This window comes from Macrobrachium nipponense, chromosome 17 (assembly GCF_015104395.2).
Source record: "Macrobrachium nipponense isolate FS-2020 chromosome 17, ASM1510439v2, whole genome shotgun sequence".
Classification (NCBI taxonomy): domain Eukaryota; kingdom Metazoa; phylum Arthropoda; class Malacostraca; order Decapoda; family Palaemonidae; genus Macrobrachium; species Macrobrachium nipponense.
In genome coordinates, this window is record NC_087210.1 from 88,877,960 (window position 1) to 88,891,329 (window position 13,370).

General features: G+C 34.8%; 1 long non-coding RNA gene across 1 annotated transcript in view; it reads left to right on the plus strand.

Moving 5' to 3' along the window:
* Window positions 1-10,357, plus strand: part of LOC135196453 (uncharacterized) — a 53,811-nt gene extending 43,454 nt beyond the window's left edge. Inside the window, exon 3 of the long non-coding RNA XR_010310414.1 lies at window positions 7,186-10,357. This is a non-coding gene — a long non-coding RNA (uncharacterized LOC135196453). The remainder of the gene's footprint in view (window positions 1-7,185) is intronic.
* The last annotated feature ends 3,013 nt before the right edge of the window (window positions 10,358-13,370 follow it).

A 13,370-nucleotide genomic window follows, 5' to 3' on the forward strand; every position in this document is an offset into this window, starting at 1 on the left:
GCGTGACAGTGGTATGAGGTGTCGAAAACTCAAATGCAGGCGATGATGTCGAATAAAGGGAGCCACCGGAAACACGCCATTTCAGCGATCCAAGGCGAATCCGCCAATCTCAGTAGATAAATACCTCTCAAGAGGCAATCCCCAACCTCTCTAGCGTTCAGAGGATCACTCACTGCAAACTTATGCTGTTCCCGAAAAGTCCCTCTCTTTGCCTCCACGTAAGGGAAGAAATCAGTGGATTAGAACTCTCCTCCTTAACTACTGCAAAACAATAACCACCACACAGCACCCAGTTACTAACAAGCAGCAAACATACGACTGCGTGGGCTGAAATAAATAAATAAATAAATGAACGAACGAAAATGCTTTCTTTTGGAATGAGGTTGCTAGCCCTATGCCTGTTTTACACCTTGAGACCTGTCACATTCGACTAACTGCCAAGTATTTCCTTCACTTTACGTCAAAATGGCCTGATAGGCGACCTTGCTAGTGATTGCATTAAGGATTTTTATGCCTATCTTCAGATCGATAAATATACAAGTGCTTCTACACAACATAAGTAGGACACACTTATAACCGGCTACCTTTGTTCCAATTATCTTAGATAGCTGGCTTTCCCACTGTTGCGACCTGCCATTTATAAAAACCAGGAACGGTGACGCAAAACAGACGTAGAACGTTGATGAAAAGGTCAAATGTTTATTCAAAGAGGAGTGTTCTCAAATGCTGAATCTAAGAGCAGGTCGCTGCCTACGCATTGGTTTTGCCTCTATCTCATCATATCTTGGATTCTGTTTTCCTAGTTTGTGACCTTGTTTCAATGTATCTACAACTCTGTTGCAACCCGTATACCACACCTGTTTATATCAGAGGGCGAGGCCGATCGTTATCTGGGTGCCCTTTATCGGAAACTTGAGAGAGAGAGAGAGAGAGAGAGAGAGAGAGAGAGAGAGAGAGAGAGAGAGAGAGAGAGAGATTTTGGTGGCCAGGGTGAATGTTTTCTTATAACACAACCGTTTACATGCGGTGTTACAGTACAATGTGTGATAATACCGGTGGCGCTACATCTTTACAGTTCAGATGCTCAAACCCTCGAACAGGAGAGCAAACAGTTCATTAATTCCTCGCCATGAGGGGTGGAATGAACTGTTGTCCATTTCTGTTCATAAATCTAGGCTCTGAATAAATTACCAGGTAAAGTGCGTCAATTTATTTCCAAGTGATTATTGTTAAACATCAACTTTTACCGTTTATTTATTTTTTTTTTTTTTGTTAAATGTAAAGGGAGGAAATGGTCAGATAATTATTCTCGTCTTAGTACGAGATAAGAGAGACTGGCTCGAATCGTAAGAGTATTGCATTATGGAGAAGTGCATACACACACAACACACACACACATATATATATATATATATATATATATATATATATATATATATATATATATATATATATTGTGTGTGTGTGTGTGTGTGTAGCCCGCAGTTTATTGACGCTGAAATTAAAACTATTTATATTGCATTGAAACTTAAATACCTAAGGACTTTTGTAGATGTGGCATGGAAAAGAGCTAGAAATTGTTTTTTTATTCAACTAATGACAAACTTTAATTTAGTAAGCATACCATTCTAAAATTAACCTATGATGAAAGGTTTTTAGATATTCCTAGAATTTCAAAGCTTTTTAACATAAATGTTGTTTTCAGTAATATTGATGTCAAGAGTTTAGTAATAAAAAATTCTCCTAAAGATCTGCCAGGCTGCATATATGAAATTCCTTGCAAAAAGTGTGATAAAGTCTATTACGGACAGACCGGTAAATCTCTTTCACAACGTCTCAAACAGCATCAATATTCTGTGAGAACTGGGCAAATATCGAATGCATTATTCGTACATATGAGAGATTTAGACCATCCTATTAACTGGAGTCAAGCAAGAGCCTTAATCCCATGTAATGACACAGTTAAAAGGAATATCATTGAATCTTTTTTTCATCAAGTCAAATAATAGAAATGCTCTAAATTTAAGTCTTGGTTTATTTAAACTTGATGCTTTCATAATGAAAAAAGTTGTAGATAAATATAAGTAACAAAATTAATATATTCAGTTTTTACATGTTTTGGAATGTAAAGATACTTTGTAATTTCGATTAGGGTCAAATCTGTTTAGGTTTGTGACCGTGTGATATCCGATAATCCTGGATTATCTCTTTTAATTTTTACCCTTTTGACAATTAACCATCTGGTATTCTTGATCTTGTTGTGTACCTGAGACCTTTCTCTCCAATTGTATTTCATTCGCTCCTTGACAATGTCTTAGTAAAGACGAAAGCGCTTGGATTTCTGACTATCATTTTCCTGTAGGATTCGCTTATTTATGAAGTCACTTGCATCTACTGTGATTTTTTAAGCATGTGTATGTATATGTATGTGTATGTGTATATTATATATATATAAATATATATAATCATAATTTCTTCATATTTCTTTGAACTTAGATCATAATGCTTTGTAGTGACGAGCGTATCCAAAAAAGCGGGAAGAATTCGCGAAGTTACATCCATGCACACAGATTTATATGTATATATATATATATATATATATATATATATATATATATATATATATATATATATATATATATATATATTATGCATACGTATACTGATCGTTGCTAAATAAATATGTGAAAGTGCATATACGTACGTATAGTATTTCAGTTATCTTCGGAACTCGCCGCGTTGGATGATCTCGATGTTCCTGCATTTGCATGCTAAACGAAGACAAATAAGAGAAGGCATTGTTCGACGATCATTATTACCCGCAGACGCATTGTTTGAGAGAGGAGGAGCGATTCGCCGATATCGAAATGCCCCAATTTCTCATCCATGGCTGGGAATTGGGTCTCGCCTTTCTCAGCGCGGTGTCGGAGATGAAATGCTCCCCAGAGCAACGGGGTAATTTTCTCGATTCTCTCACAATCGCGGAAGATGATGCTTTTGTAACGCGATGCACTGAGTCGATTCGTAGAGCAGAGCAGAGCAGAGCAGAGAGAGCAGAGAGAGAGAGAGAGAGGAGAGAGAGAGAGAGACGAGAGAGAGAGAGAGAGAGACTCTTAGATGGCGCCGAGTAACAGCTAGAGACTGGTGTAATCTGTGGTCTTTCAAACATTTTAAGATCGCTAGGGTGTGGCCAGGAAAAGAATAATAATAATAATAATAATAATAATAATAATTAATAATAATAATAATAAATATAATAATAATATAATAATAATAATGCTCACTTGAATTCCCATGAATCTTCCAATATTAATAATAATAATAATAATAATATAATAGAAATAAGAAAATATAGAATAAGAATAAAAGAATAAGAATAAGAAATAGCTCAACTTGAATTCCCTGAATCTTCCCAATATAAGCTAAGATAGAATAAGAAGAAGAATAAGAAATAAGAAACGAATAATAATAAAAATAATAATAATAATTAATAAGCTCCTTTGAATTCCCTATCTTCAATAATAATAATAATTAAATAAATAATAATAATAATAAATAATAATAATAATAAATAATAATAATTAATAAATAATAATAATAATAAATTAATAATAATAATCCTATAATAATAACATAATAATAAATACTAATCAATAATAATCATAACTAAAAATCGAATAATAATAATTAATTCAACTTGAATTGGAATTCCCACTTGAATCTTCCAAATATATACTAGATTGTGTAAACTTAAATAAAAATAAGTTAATTAAGAATAAGAATAATAAGAATTATTAATAATCAATAATTAATAATAATAATTTAATAATAACGAATAAGAATAAGAAATTTAAAGAATAACTTAATTAGCTCACTTGAATTCCCAATGAATTCTTCCAATAATAATAATAACTTAATAATAACTAGATAATTAATTAATAAACATAATAATTTCAATCCTACTCAATTAATTAACTAACTTGAATAATTCATTACTAATCAATCAATAATAATAATAATCCTCTGGGACCATAGTATCAGAACGGATAGGGTGATACGTGCAAACAGACCAGACGTGACGTTGATTGACAAAGTCAAGAAGAAAGTATCACTCATTGATGTCGCAATACCATGGGACTCCAGAGTTGAAGAGAAAGAGAGGGAAAAAATGGATAAGTATCAAGATCTGAAAATAGAAATAAGAAGGATATGGGATATGCCAGTGGAAATCGTACCCATAATCATAGGAGCACTAGGCACGCTCCCAAGATCCCTGAAAAGGAATCTAGAAAAACTAGAGGCTGAAGTAGCTCCAGGACTCATGCAGAAGAGTGTGATCCTACAAACGGCACACATAGTAAGAAAAGTGATGGACTCCTAAGGAGGCAGGATGCAACCCGGAACCCCACACTATAAAATACCACCCAGTCGAATTGGAGGACTGTGGGGGAGAAAAAAAAAAATAATTAAATAATAATAATAACAGCAGCTCACTTTAATTACCATGAATCTTCCAGAGTCCACACCTTTTAATTGCATGAGGCTTTATTTTTTTCCTTTAGCTTTATGAGTATTTAATTTTAAATCTTACTTGGGTTTGACTGGCTTGATTATATTTTGCTCATTCATGAAAAATCGTTGTTGGCAATAGTATGATTTGGCTTTCGTAAGATAGTTTTAGTGTGTCGGTTGTTGATATTTATTTAGATATAATCTTCCATAGTAGTTGCACGCGTACTTGTGATTAGGTTTTAGTTTGTTCTAACAACTTGGAATGCTATTAATACTTTATTGATTTAAAGTACTTTTTCCTGAAATCACGAATAATTGTTATTTACCATAGCATTCCCGTAATTAAATATGAAAAATAAATATGAAAACTAAAGATCCTTTATTGTCGAGAACTTTTGTTTATTTATTCTTGAATTACTAATCAAGATAATATTCCAATAGGGTTCGCATGCGTTTTTACTAACAGTAAACGAAATTTATGATCATGAGAGTTATAATAAAGGGTAAAAAGATTACAGGAGTTAAATGAAAGGATACCGTATATAATTAACAGTAAACGAAATAATTACTTGCTAAAACACATCACCAAACGCCAATGAAATCATACAAGCAGGCAGAAGTAAAATACATCCAAGTGAACCGACAAGCAAGCAGGGGAATTTAGATATTCATACGCCTAAAGTTCTTTTAAATAAATTATACGAACGTGGCCTCCATGCAATTTAAATAAAAGAATTGCGAATTTGTATTTTTTACACCCAAAGGTTTTTAAGTACATTAAAATCATGTAGCTGCAATTCCAGTTCATCAAAGAAAAAGAGAAAACCAGCTGTTTCCCATAAGCTCAGATAACCAGTCGCAAGTCTAAATGATGCCCCGGTTTTGTCACGTCACCGTTGGTAGATTTAGAGGTCCTAAACTTAATCCGCTCTGGTCGATGTCGCCATAGGTTCAAGGACCCGGGTGCGTGAACGGATGTGCTAATTTATATTGTTAGAGCAGCACCGTATAATGTGTAGCTGTCTGACATTATCAAGAGGTCGTCGTGGTGTTGATCTGGATAACGGGTCGTCACTAATACATGATAGGCCTGAGTAAGAGTGTGTTTATTGGGCCCATATAAGTAGTCTTAAAACCTTCCAATATATATATATATATATATATATATATATATATATATATATATATATATATATATATATATATATATATATATATATATATATATATATATATATATATATATATATATAGTGTGTATATAAATATTATATGTATGTATGTATATATATGAATCACGAAAAAATGGAACGTGATGATATAAAAATAAAAGACAAAAATCCACGAAGGAAATAGAGACAAGGACTTTCGACTTCTTATCCTTTACTTAGCAGTCGAAAGGACTTGCAGGACTCCATCGTTCCCTCGTGGATTTTGTCATTATATGTATATTATATATATGTATATACAGTATATCAGAAATTAGGTCCTTTCCCGCAGAAGAGGTTAGCACTAGGAGGCATGTAACATCCGACCTCCTCAAGCATATCAAAATTGAGGAAATGCCCAAATTCAATGCTGATCTTCCCCGATCGAGAGAGAGAAAAAAAGAAAGTGTTGCCATCACATTATGATTACTGAAAACTATGTGAATAGGAATTATCAGAATGGGATATAAAGAATTCAGGGCAAAGGCCAAGCACTGCGAGCTATGAGGTCATTCAGCTCTGAAAAAAGTTTTTAAAGCTGTAACAGGAGGAAAACCTCGCAGTTGCACTTGGTAACAACAGTCAGGAGCAGGTGGAAGATAAGAGGAAAGAAAGAGGATATTGAACGGAGGTACAGTAAAGGGATGAAAGGGGTTACAGGGAAAGAAATTATTAGCGTAATATGAATTATTATAGTAACTTGAAATATAACTCGTACATCTCTGTCTCGCGTGACATCCATCCTGTCCCGTGGATGGTAATTCAACTAACCATCGAATTTATTTCTATACGGGCAACGAGGAAGTATTCGGCTGTCCTTTTGTGTGGTTGTGGGTGAACAACCGCAGGATGCAGCGGGAGAGCAGCTGCTGCTGTGCTGCTCTGCTGTGGTGATGTGAACACCAGTCCATTCATAATACATATTTGGACCCTTTAAATCTTAATAACGAGACAGTATAGAAATGACCAAACTGCTTCACCGTAAGAACAGAAAGGAACTTGGGGTTGTTTAAAGACCTCACATACCCTTTCCTAGACGAATTAACGTGTTTTATCACATACTATTCAGTACAATCTAACAAAGCGTGATCCGACCTCCAGCTTACTCAGGGCGCGTGCTAAAATCTACGGTCAAATAGAGCGTTGTTTCACCAACGAAAATGAAAATAAGCTATATTTTTTTAGAAACTATTTTTTTATTACTGTTTAACATGCGCATTATTTATGTTTTTTTTTTTAAATACCCACTTTTTAAAAAATTAGACTTACTCCAGTGCCGAGAAATTGTTGCTCTCTGATGCTCTTGCTAAGGTTTCTAGAAATTAATTCATTATCAGTTTCTGCTCATTTTCAGCTTGAAATATTTTATGCCTTTCTCCGCCATTATTGTTGGCGTTTATTTCGTGCATTTGCTTTTTGGCAAATCCGGTTGTTACAGAGTTTAATGTAATTTTATGCATTTCAGGGACGGCATGGTTGCATCGGATCAGGATGACCCAGAGTAGCTTGTTGTTAAATGCCATCTCGTCGGTTGACGAAGAACGGCATCGCCGCGGATCTTATGAAAGTCTTCGGTTTTACAAACCTTTATTCGTCGATCTCTTTTTCCATCTCTCTAGGTCAATACTTTTGCGAATTTTACTCATATCAGTTTTCTTCAGTAATTCAAGAGAAACGGCAATAACATTAAATATTTATTTAAAGAATGTGAAAAAATCAATAGTGTTGAAATTTCGGTTGCGTTTCTCTTACTGTTTCAACATTAAATGATTTCACTTTAACGGAAATTACTGTAGAAAAAAGAAGGTAAATGCCAAAATCATACTTAATTGCTGAATCGTGGATGTGCTCCCAGTACAGAAAGTAAAGTGGGAATGTGAGTCGATTGTTGAGCCATTTTTCCTTTATGGAAGTGAAGTGCGAATGTGGAGTGTGATTAAAAAAGAAGAGGACGGAAGATATTTAGATGAACTCTGTGTGTGTGTGTGTATATATTTATATGGAGTAAGAAGGATTAAGAAATGTGAGGGAAGGTAGAAGGGGTGAAAAGGTTAACGTAGGTGAAAGGAGAGACGAGAAGAATTTTACATCGTGTATTTCAGCTGAGAGAGAGAGAGAGAGAGAGAGAGAGAGGAGACGAGAGAGAGAGAGAGAGAGAGAGAGAGAGAGAGACTATAATTCCAAAAAAGGAAACGAAAAACCCACAGCAAATTTAAACATCGTGGCAGACCGCCCCCTCCCCACCAAACCCCACCACACACAATGTCAAAATCTCCAATAACAATAGTGGAAGGTTTAGGTACGATCTCCCTTCTGATAACAATTCCACTTTCCTTTCTCAGCTTCCAGCCCCCCTCCCCCCAAGAAAAGAAATGAATGCATTTCGCTTGGGGTGACTGACGTAAAGCCTAGAAAATAAGAACAAAAATTCAAACATAAAATTATGCTTACGGAAATAATGATTGTATTTATTGGGAAACATTTTTTTTTTCGAGGATAATGTACATCATCCAGGGTAATCATCTCTTAAAAACTGCTTCTCGGTTCAGTCACGTAAAACGAAGCAACGTATTGTGTTTAAACAGCTAATAGTTTGCAAGCAGGCTTCACGATTTTGCACCGAAAATCGGTGTACGAAGTCCATGAGCTGTGGTACAGCTTTTGTCATTTTGTTAAGATAACCCAGCAATGACTAAACATGGTAACCGTAATTATCTTACTTTGTCAAAGGGTATAAGGGCATAGTGGAGGTGAGCTGTATGTAAAATCATTGAATTTACTTAATATCAAACATGAATCAGAATGTGAAATATTTTTAGAATTTATTTATGACAAGCTTCCGCAGACTAGATTTTAAGATATCGTTTTGTACAGTGAAGGTTTTATGAAAAAGAAAACCTAATAACATTAACTGTTGTCCTAACATCATAACCAGTTTTCGCAATACAGATTTTGGTGACAAATTTAGAACTCTGTAACTTGGACTTCGTGAGGAAGAGACCATTCAAGGACATAAACAAGTGGGAACAGGAAGTCTTAAACAAGGAGCTAGCCAGTGATCACCAGGCTAGGAAAGCCCAGGATGAGCTAATTAGAGGCCAAAGTACAGACATAACCAGTGCATCAAAAGTGATGGAGGAATTGGCCTTCTGTGGATGGGAGGCAAGAGGAAATTTCAGGAAATCAATAGCCACAAACAAAATTTACTTCTGCAAATCTGTCAATCATGAGACACCTGACGAAACTGATGCCAGGAAAAAATGTTGAATGTGATAATTACAGCTTCTACTTGCCAGGAATTGGTATAAAAATTATTGCCAAATTGGTACAGTTTTTGTACAGGAATTCCAATGATGCCTCCTATGCCGGGCATACTGTTGGAGAAAGCATATTCAGAAAATTACGTCAAGCATAGGGACCCAGTAGGAGCGGTCGAAATAGATTTTAGCCCTTAGAGGACCTCTTGAAGGACACCCCGCCAATATGATATCAGGCAGATAGGCAATGGTTGCTTGCATGCATAACTATACTATTTTTTTCCATCTGTCCATCCGCCTGTGGTGTTTGCGCATGGTAACACTGCGTACCGGGCTTTAAATAAATCCTATTTCGAATATTAACGGTGTAATTCGCATACAGTAAATTATTAAAATACTTTTCAGTTGCAAATGTATACCCAGATATCCTTTTATTTACCTGAAACTTACACATAGTGTAACTAATTAAAGCCCGGGACGCAGTGTTACCATGCGAAAACACCACAGACAGATGGACAGATGGAAAAAAACAGTATAGAAGACACTAAATGGGAGAACCCTTATGACGTTACACAGAATCCTCTGTTGAATGATTATGATCTACGCCAAATGAAGAAGGTTTCCTGGTAGTTCTTCCTCCAGCCTGAAGTATACACACTGCAGCTGAAGATATAGAAAATGGCGAGAGGGGGAGGGGATCAGTGTCATACTTTCATTTATACAAAATTCTTATATTTAACGAAGATTCTACAGTTCTAGCCATTTGATATATACGAGTACACATCTCTTATTCATAAAGAATGATCTTATACCCTTATATCGGTAGAAACAAGGCAGTTAGCGTTAAGAGGTCTCGCCTACCGATAATCATTGTTTTTCAAGTTGAAGCAGCTATTTAGTTCTCAGCCAGGTATCAGGCACTGATTAAAAAGATATATATATATATATATATCTTGTTTTTTAAGTGGTTCCGAGGTCTTAGTTGTAAGCTTTAATTTTCCCTTTACCGGTTTAATTTGTTTGCAAGTGAAGTCCTTATTTCTTATCATTATCGGTCTTTTTATATAAAAAAATTATGCTGTCCACCATATCCGTCATTAACAATTGAATTCACTACTGTCACGAAACACGCTATGTTTATTATTGGATCATTACTGTTATTGTGTATTCATATCAATCAAAACAAATAGTGATAAATTGCTACGCTGTTAATATAATCTAATATTATTGTGTAAAAAAATAGTTCTAGCAGAGAGATGTCTAGTGACAAAATAAAAACAATTACTAATGTACGAGAGAGAGAGAGAGAGAGAGAGAGAGAGAGAGAGAGAGAGAGAGAGAGAGAGAGAGAGAGAGAGAGAGAGAGAGAGAGAGAAATAACATGGGACTAATAACATTACAGCCTCCCTTGAATTTGTGTGGCTTCTTCCGTAACGAAGTTTTTGTATACTTTTAAGCATTTTAGTACCCTAACGAATGCAATCACTATGAACTAGGTAACATATCACTTTATAATCACCTTTCTTAGGTTTAATTACCTTCATGCCATATATGTATTCCCTGTGACATTAGTGTTGAATATTCTTGTATATAGATGTACATAATTCTTTAATAAAGTGTGGTATTGTACATGATAATCCTGGTTTTTAATGCGTTCACCTTGGATTAGCAGCGATATTGATTCTTCATTCAAGTGATTGAAACAGAAGTGTGCATAGACTGCTGGAAAGTGAACATTACGTGTGTATACTTCAAGACCTGTTACACTTTCAGTCAAAAATCCTACTCAAGTTAGCGTATAGTGCATCACAAACAGGTAAGGGGGCAGGTTTGTTTAGCACCTGTTATGCCTGATGATATTGAACAACCAACAGCATACGCACAGCAGTTCATGAAAAAAACAGTGTAATATTACGGCCCGAAAGTGATTTATATACGTACTTTGGTAGCACCTAGACTTCAAACATGGTCACTTAACTCAGCACCATGCAACCTATAATTATAAAAACAGACCGCAGACCCAAATCGAAGTAGGCAGTGCTTATGCTTGAACCTGGCTACCGGTTGATAAGGCACTTGAAGAACGTAAAAGTATCAATATTTTAGCTTTCCTATCCAGACATCATTCAAAGCCAAAGTATGTCTTCACATACAGAAGATGATCCTACACTTTCAAGTGTGCTTCCATACATGACTGTCTCGTCTGAATTCAGTTTCGAGCAAAGCCGTATTTTGAGATGGTCAAGAATTATTATTCATATATTCCACCAAATTTAATTAGAGTTTGAAGAAATGAGGGTCTGGTTAAATCTAAGGCAAACGACAGAACGTTTGTTTGGTGGCTTTGACTTAACAGTTCTGTTAAACCATTTGTCAAGTAATGTAAAGTGCAACAGCACCATCAAAAACTAACACGAATGCATCCTTGGACATTCCCAAAATATGCTTGGCAAGGGCTCCACATTGATTTTGCAATCCATTTATATTTCCTAGCCACAGACACTTGCAGCGATTACGAAATTATTCACAATTAATGTATCATTGTCCCAGTTCTCAACTCATAATCTTCCACAAAGGATCTTCTCAAATAATGGATCTCAACTTAGCTCACACGAGTTCAAGTATTTCTTGCTTGGAAATTGCATAAGCCATATATTTTCTGTAGTTAATCACCTGCAAATGTTGAGGCAGAAAGATTTGTGTAAACTTTCATGAGATATATGAAACCGAGGGAGACAAACACCACAGACGTTTTCTCTTAATGTTCCTCTTAAGTTAAAAAGAAAACTCATGCTACTTTAGATTCATCGATTTCATTTGCGCTTACGAATAGGTCAATGAAAAAACTAGACTTCTTGTTACGTGACTATAGCCAATGATAAAGTAAGGACGGGGAACACTGAAAACAATCTGTTTGTACATTTATACACTGCAAATGAGAAATAGTACATTATAAGATTATGCGTATATGAGGAAATCTGTTATGTAGATCAGTCACGAGACCTGTTGTCTCATGAGTGTTTAGAAAATAAATATTCAAATAAGAGTTCTGGGCAATATGATGAAGTTGAGTACAGTTCCAAAGTGGAAAACACAAGTTAAGTGACAACATGGAGAGAGAGAGAGAGAGAGAGAGAGAGAGAGAGAGAGAGAGAGAGAGAGAGAGAGAGAGAGAGAGAGAGAGAGAGAGAGAGAGAGAATTTTTAGTCACCCATATTTTCGAAATTCACAATTTTCTTTCTATACTTCATAGAAAACGATTAAAATCTTAAATGGTAAACCAAAGTAATATCCTATACAACGATTAGACGTATTTTAAAGACCATTTCTTTATATATCCTCCCCTTTCCTGCGAGATATTCCAGAGTCTGAGCTATGAGCATGATTGTATTCAGTGGAAACATTAAATATATGCCTATTTGATCGTTAACAACACGCTATTATAAAGAAGAAGCCTAGTACAAATGTTTTATCTTTTTTCCCCGCTCGGCCTAATTCTTGGCTGGCAAGACGAGTAAATAAAATAATAATTTAAAAAATTACAATCCACGTGCTCCTATTTTTTCAGATATTAGTGACATCATGCTATGTTCTTACAATATCGATATTATAATTTAAATATAAAACGCCATAGAACATAAGCCTCTAATGCGTGGAGGCCTCCGATGTTAACTGCACAGGTGCCCGAACTGGCTCTAGTCAAGTGTTGCCGTGAGCTCCGCACTCTCAATTCCGCATTTCCATAACAGAAAACGAATCCCGCAAATCGCTAGTTAAAAAAAAAAAAAAAAAAAAAAAAAAATCGTATCTCACAGGAAACTTAAAAAATATTTATATTGTTGGACAAGTTAGCAACTCTCACGTTCAGAGTGCAGTGTAACAGATTGCAAACATATTGAAGAGCAAATTTGATAATTCAATACCATTATTGATTTAACAAAATGGATACAATATGTTCAGGATTTTGCTACATGGATTATGTAAATAGATTTTTGAAAGTTTATTATTACAATTACCATATTTACAAATTAAATAATCTTGTAGTAATATTCTATATTACAAAAGATTCTCTATATTCATCAATATAAACTCTTTTCAGACATTATCTAGATTTAATATAACAAATATTATAGATATAACAAAGTATTGATGTAATAAATATCATATATATAACCAAGTATAGTAATAATTTACACGGCGTAAATAGAAAAATAAATGTAGTCTACTGTAGCTTCTGTATTCCTAAATATAACCTATATATAGGCAAAGCTTTCAGACATTAAAAAATCTAATACAACAACAAATAATATACATACAACTATCAAATGTATGACTAGTATTCACACTGCATTAATGAAAATAAATGCAGCCTACTGTAATTTCTATATTAATA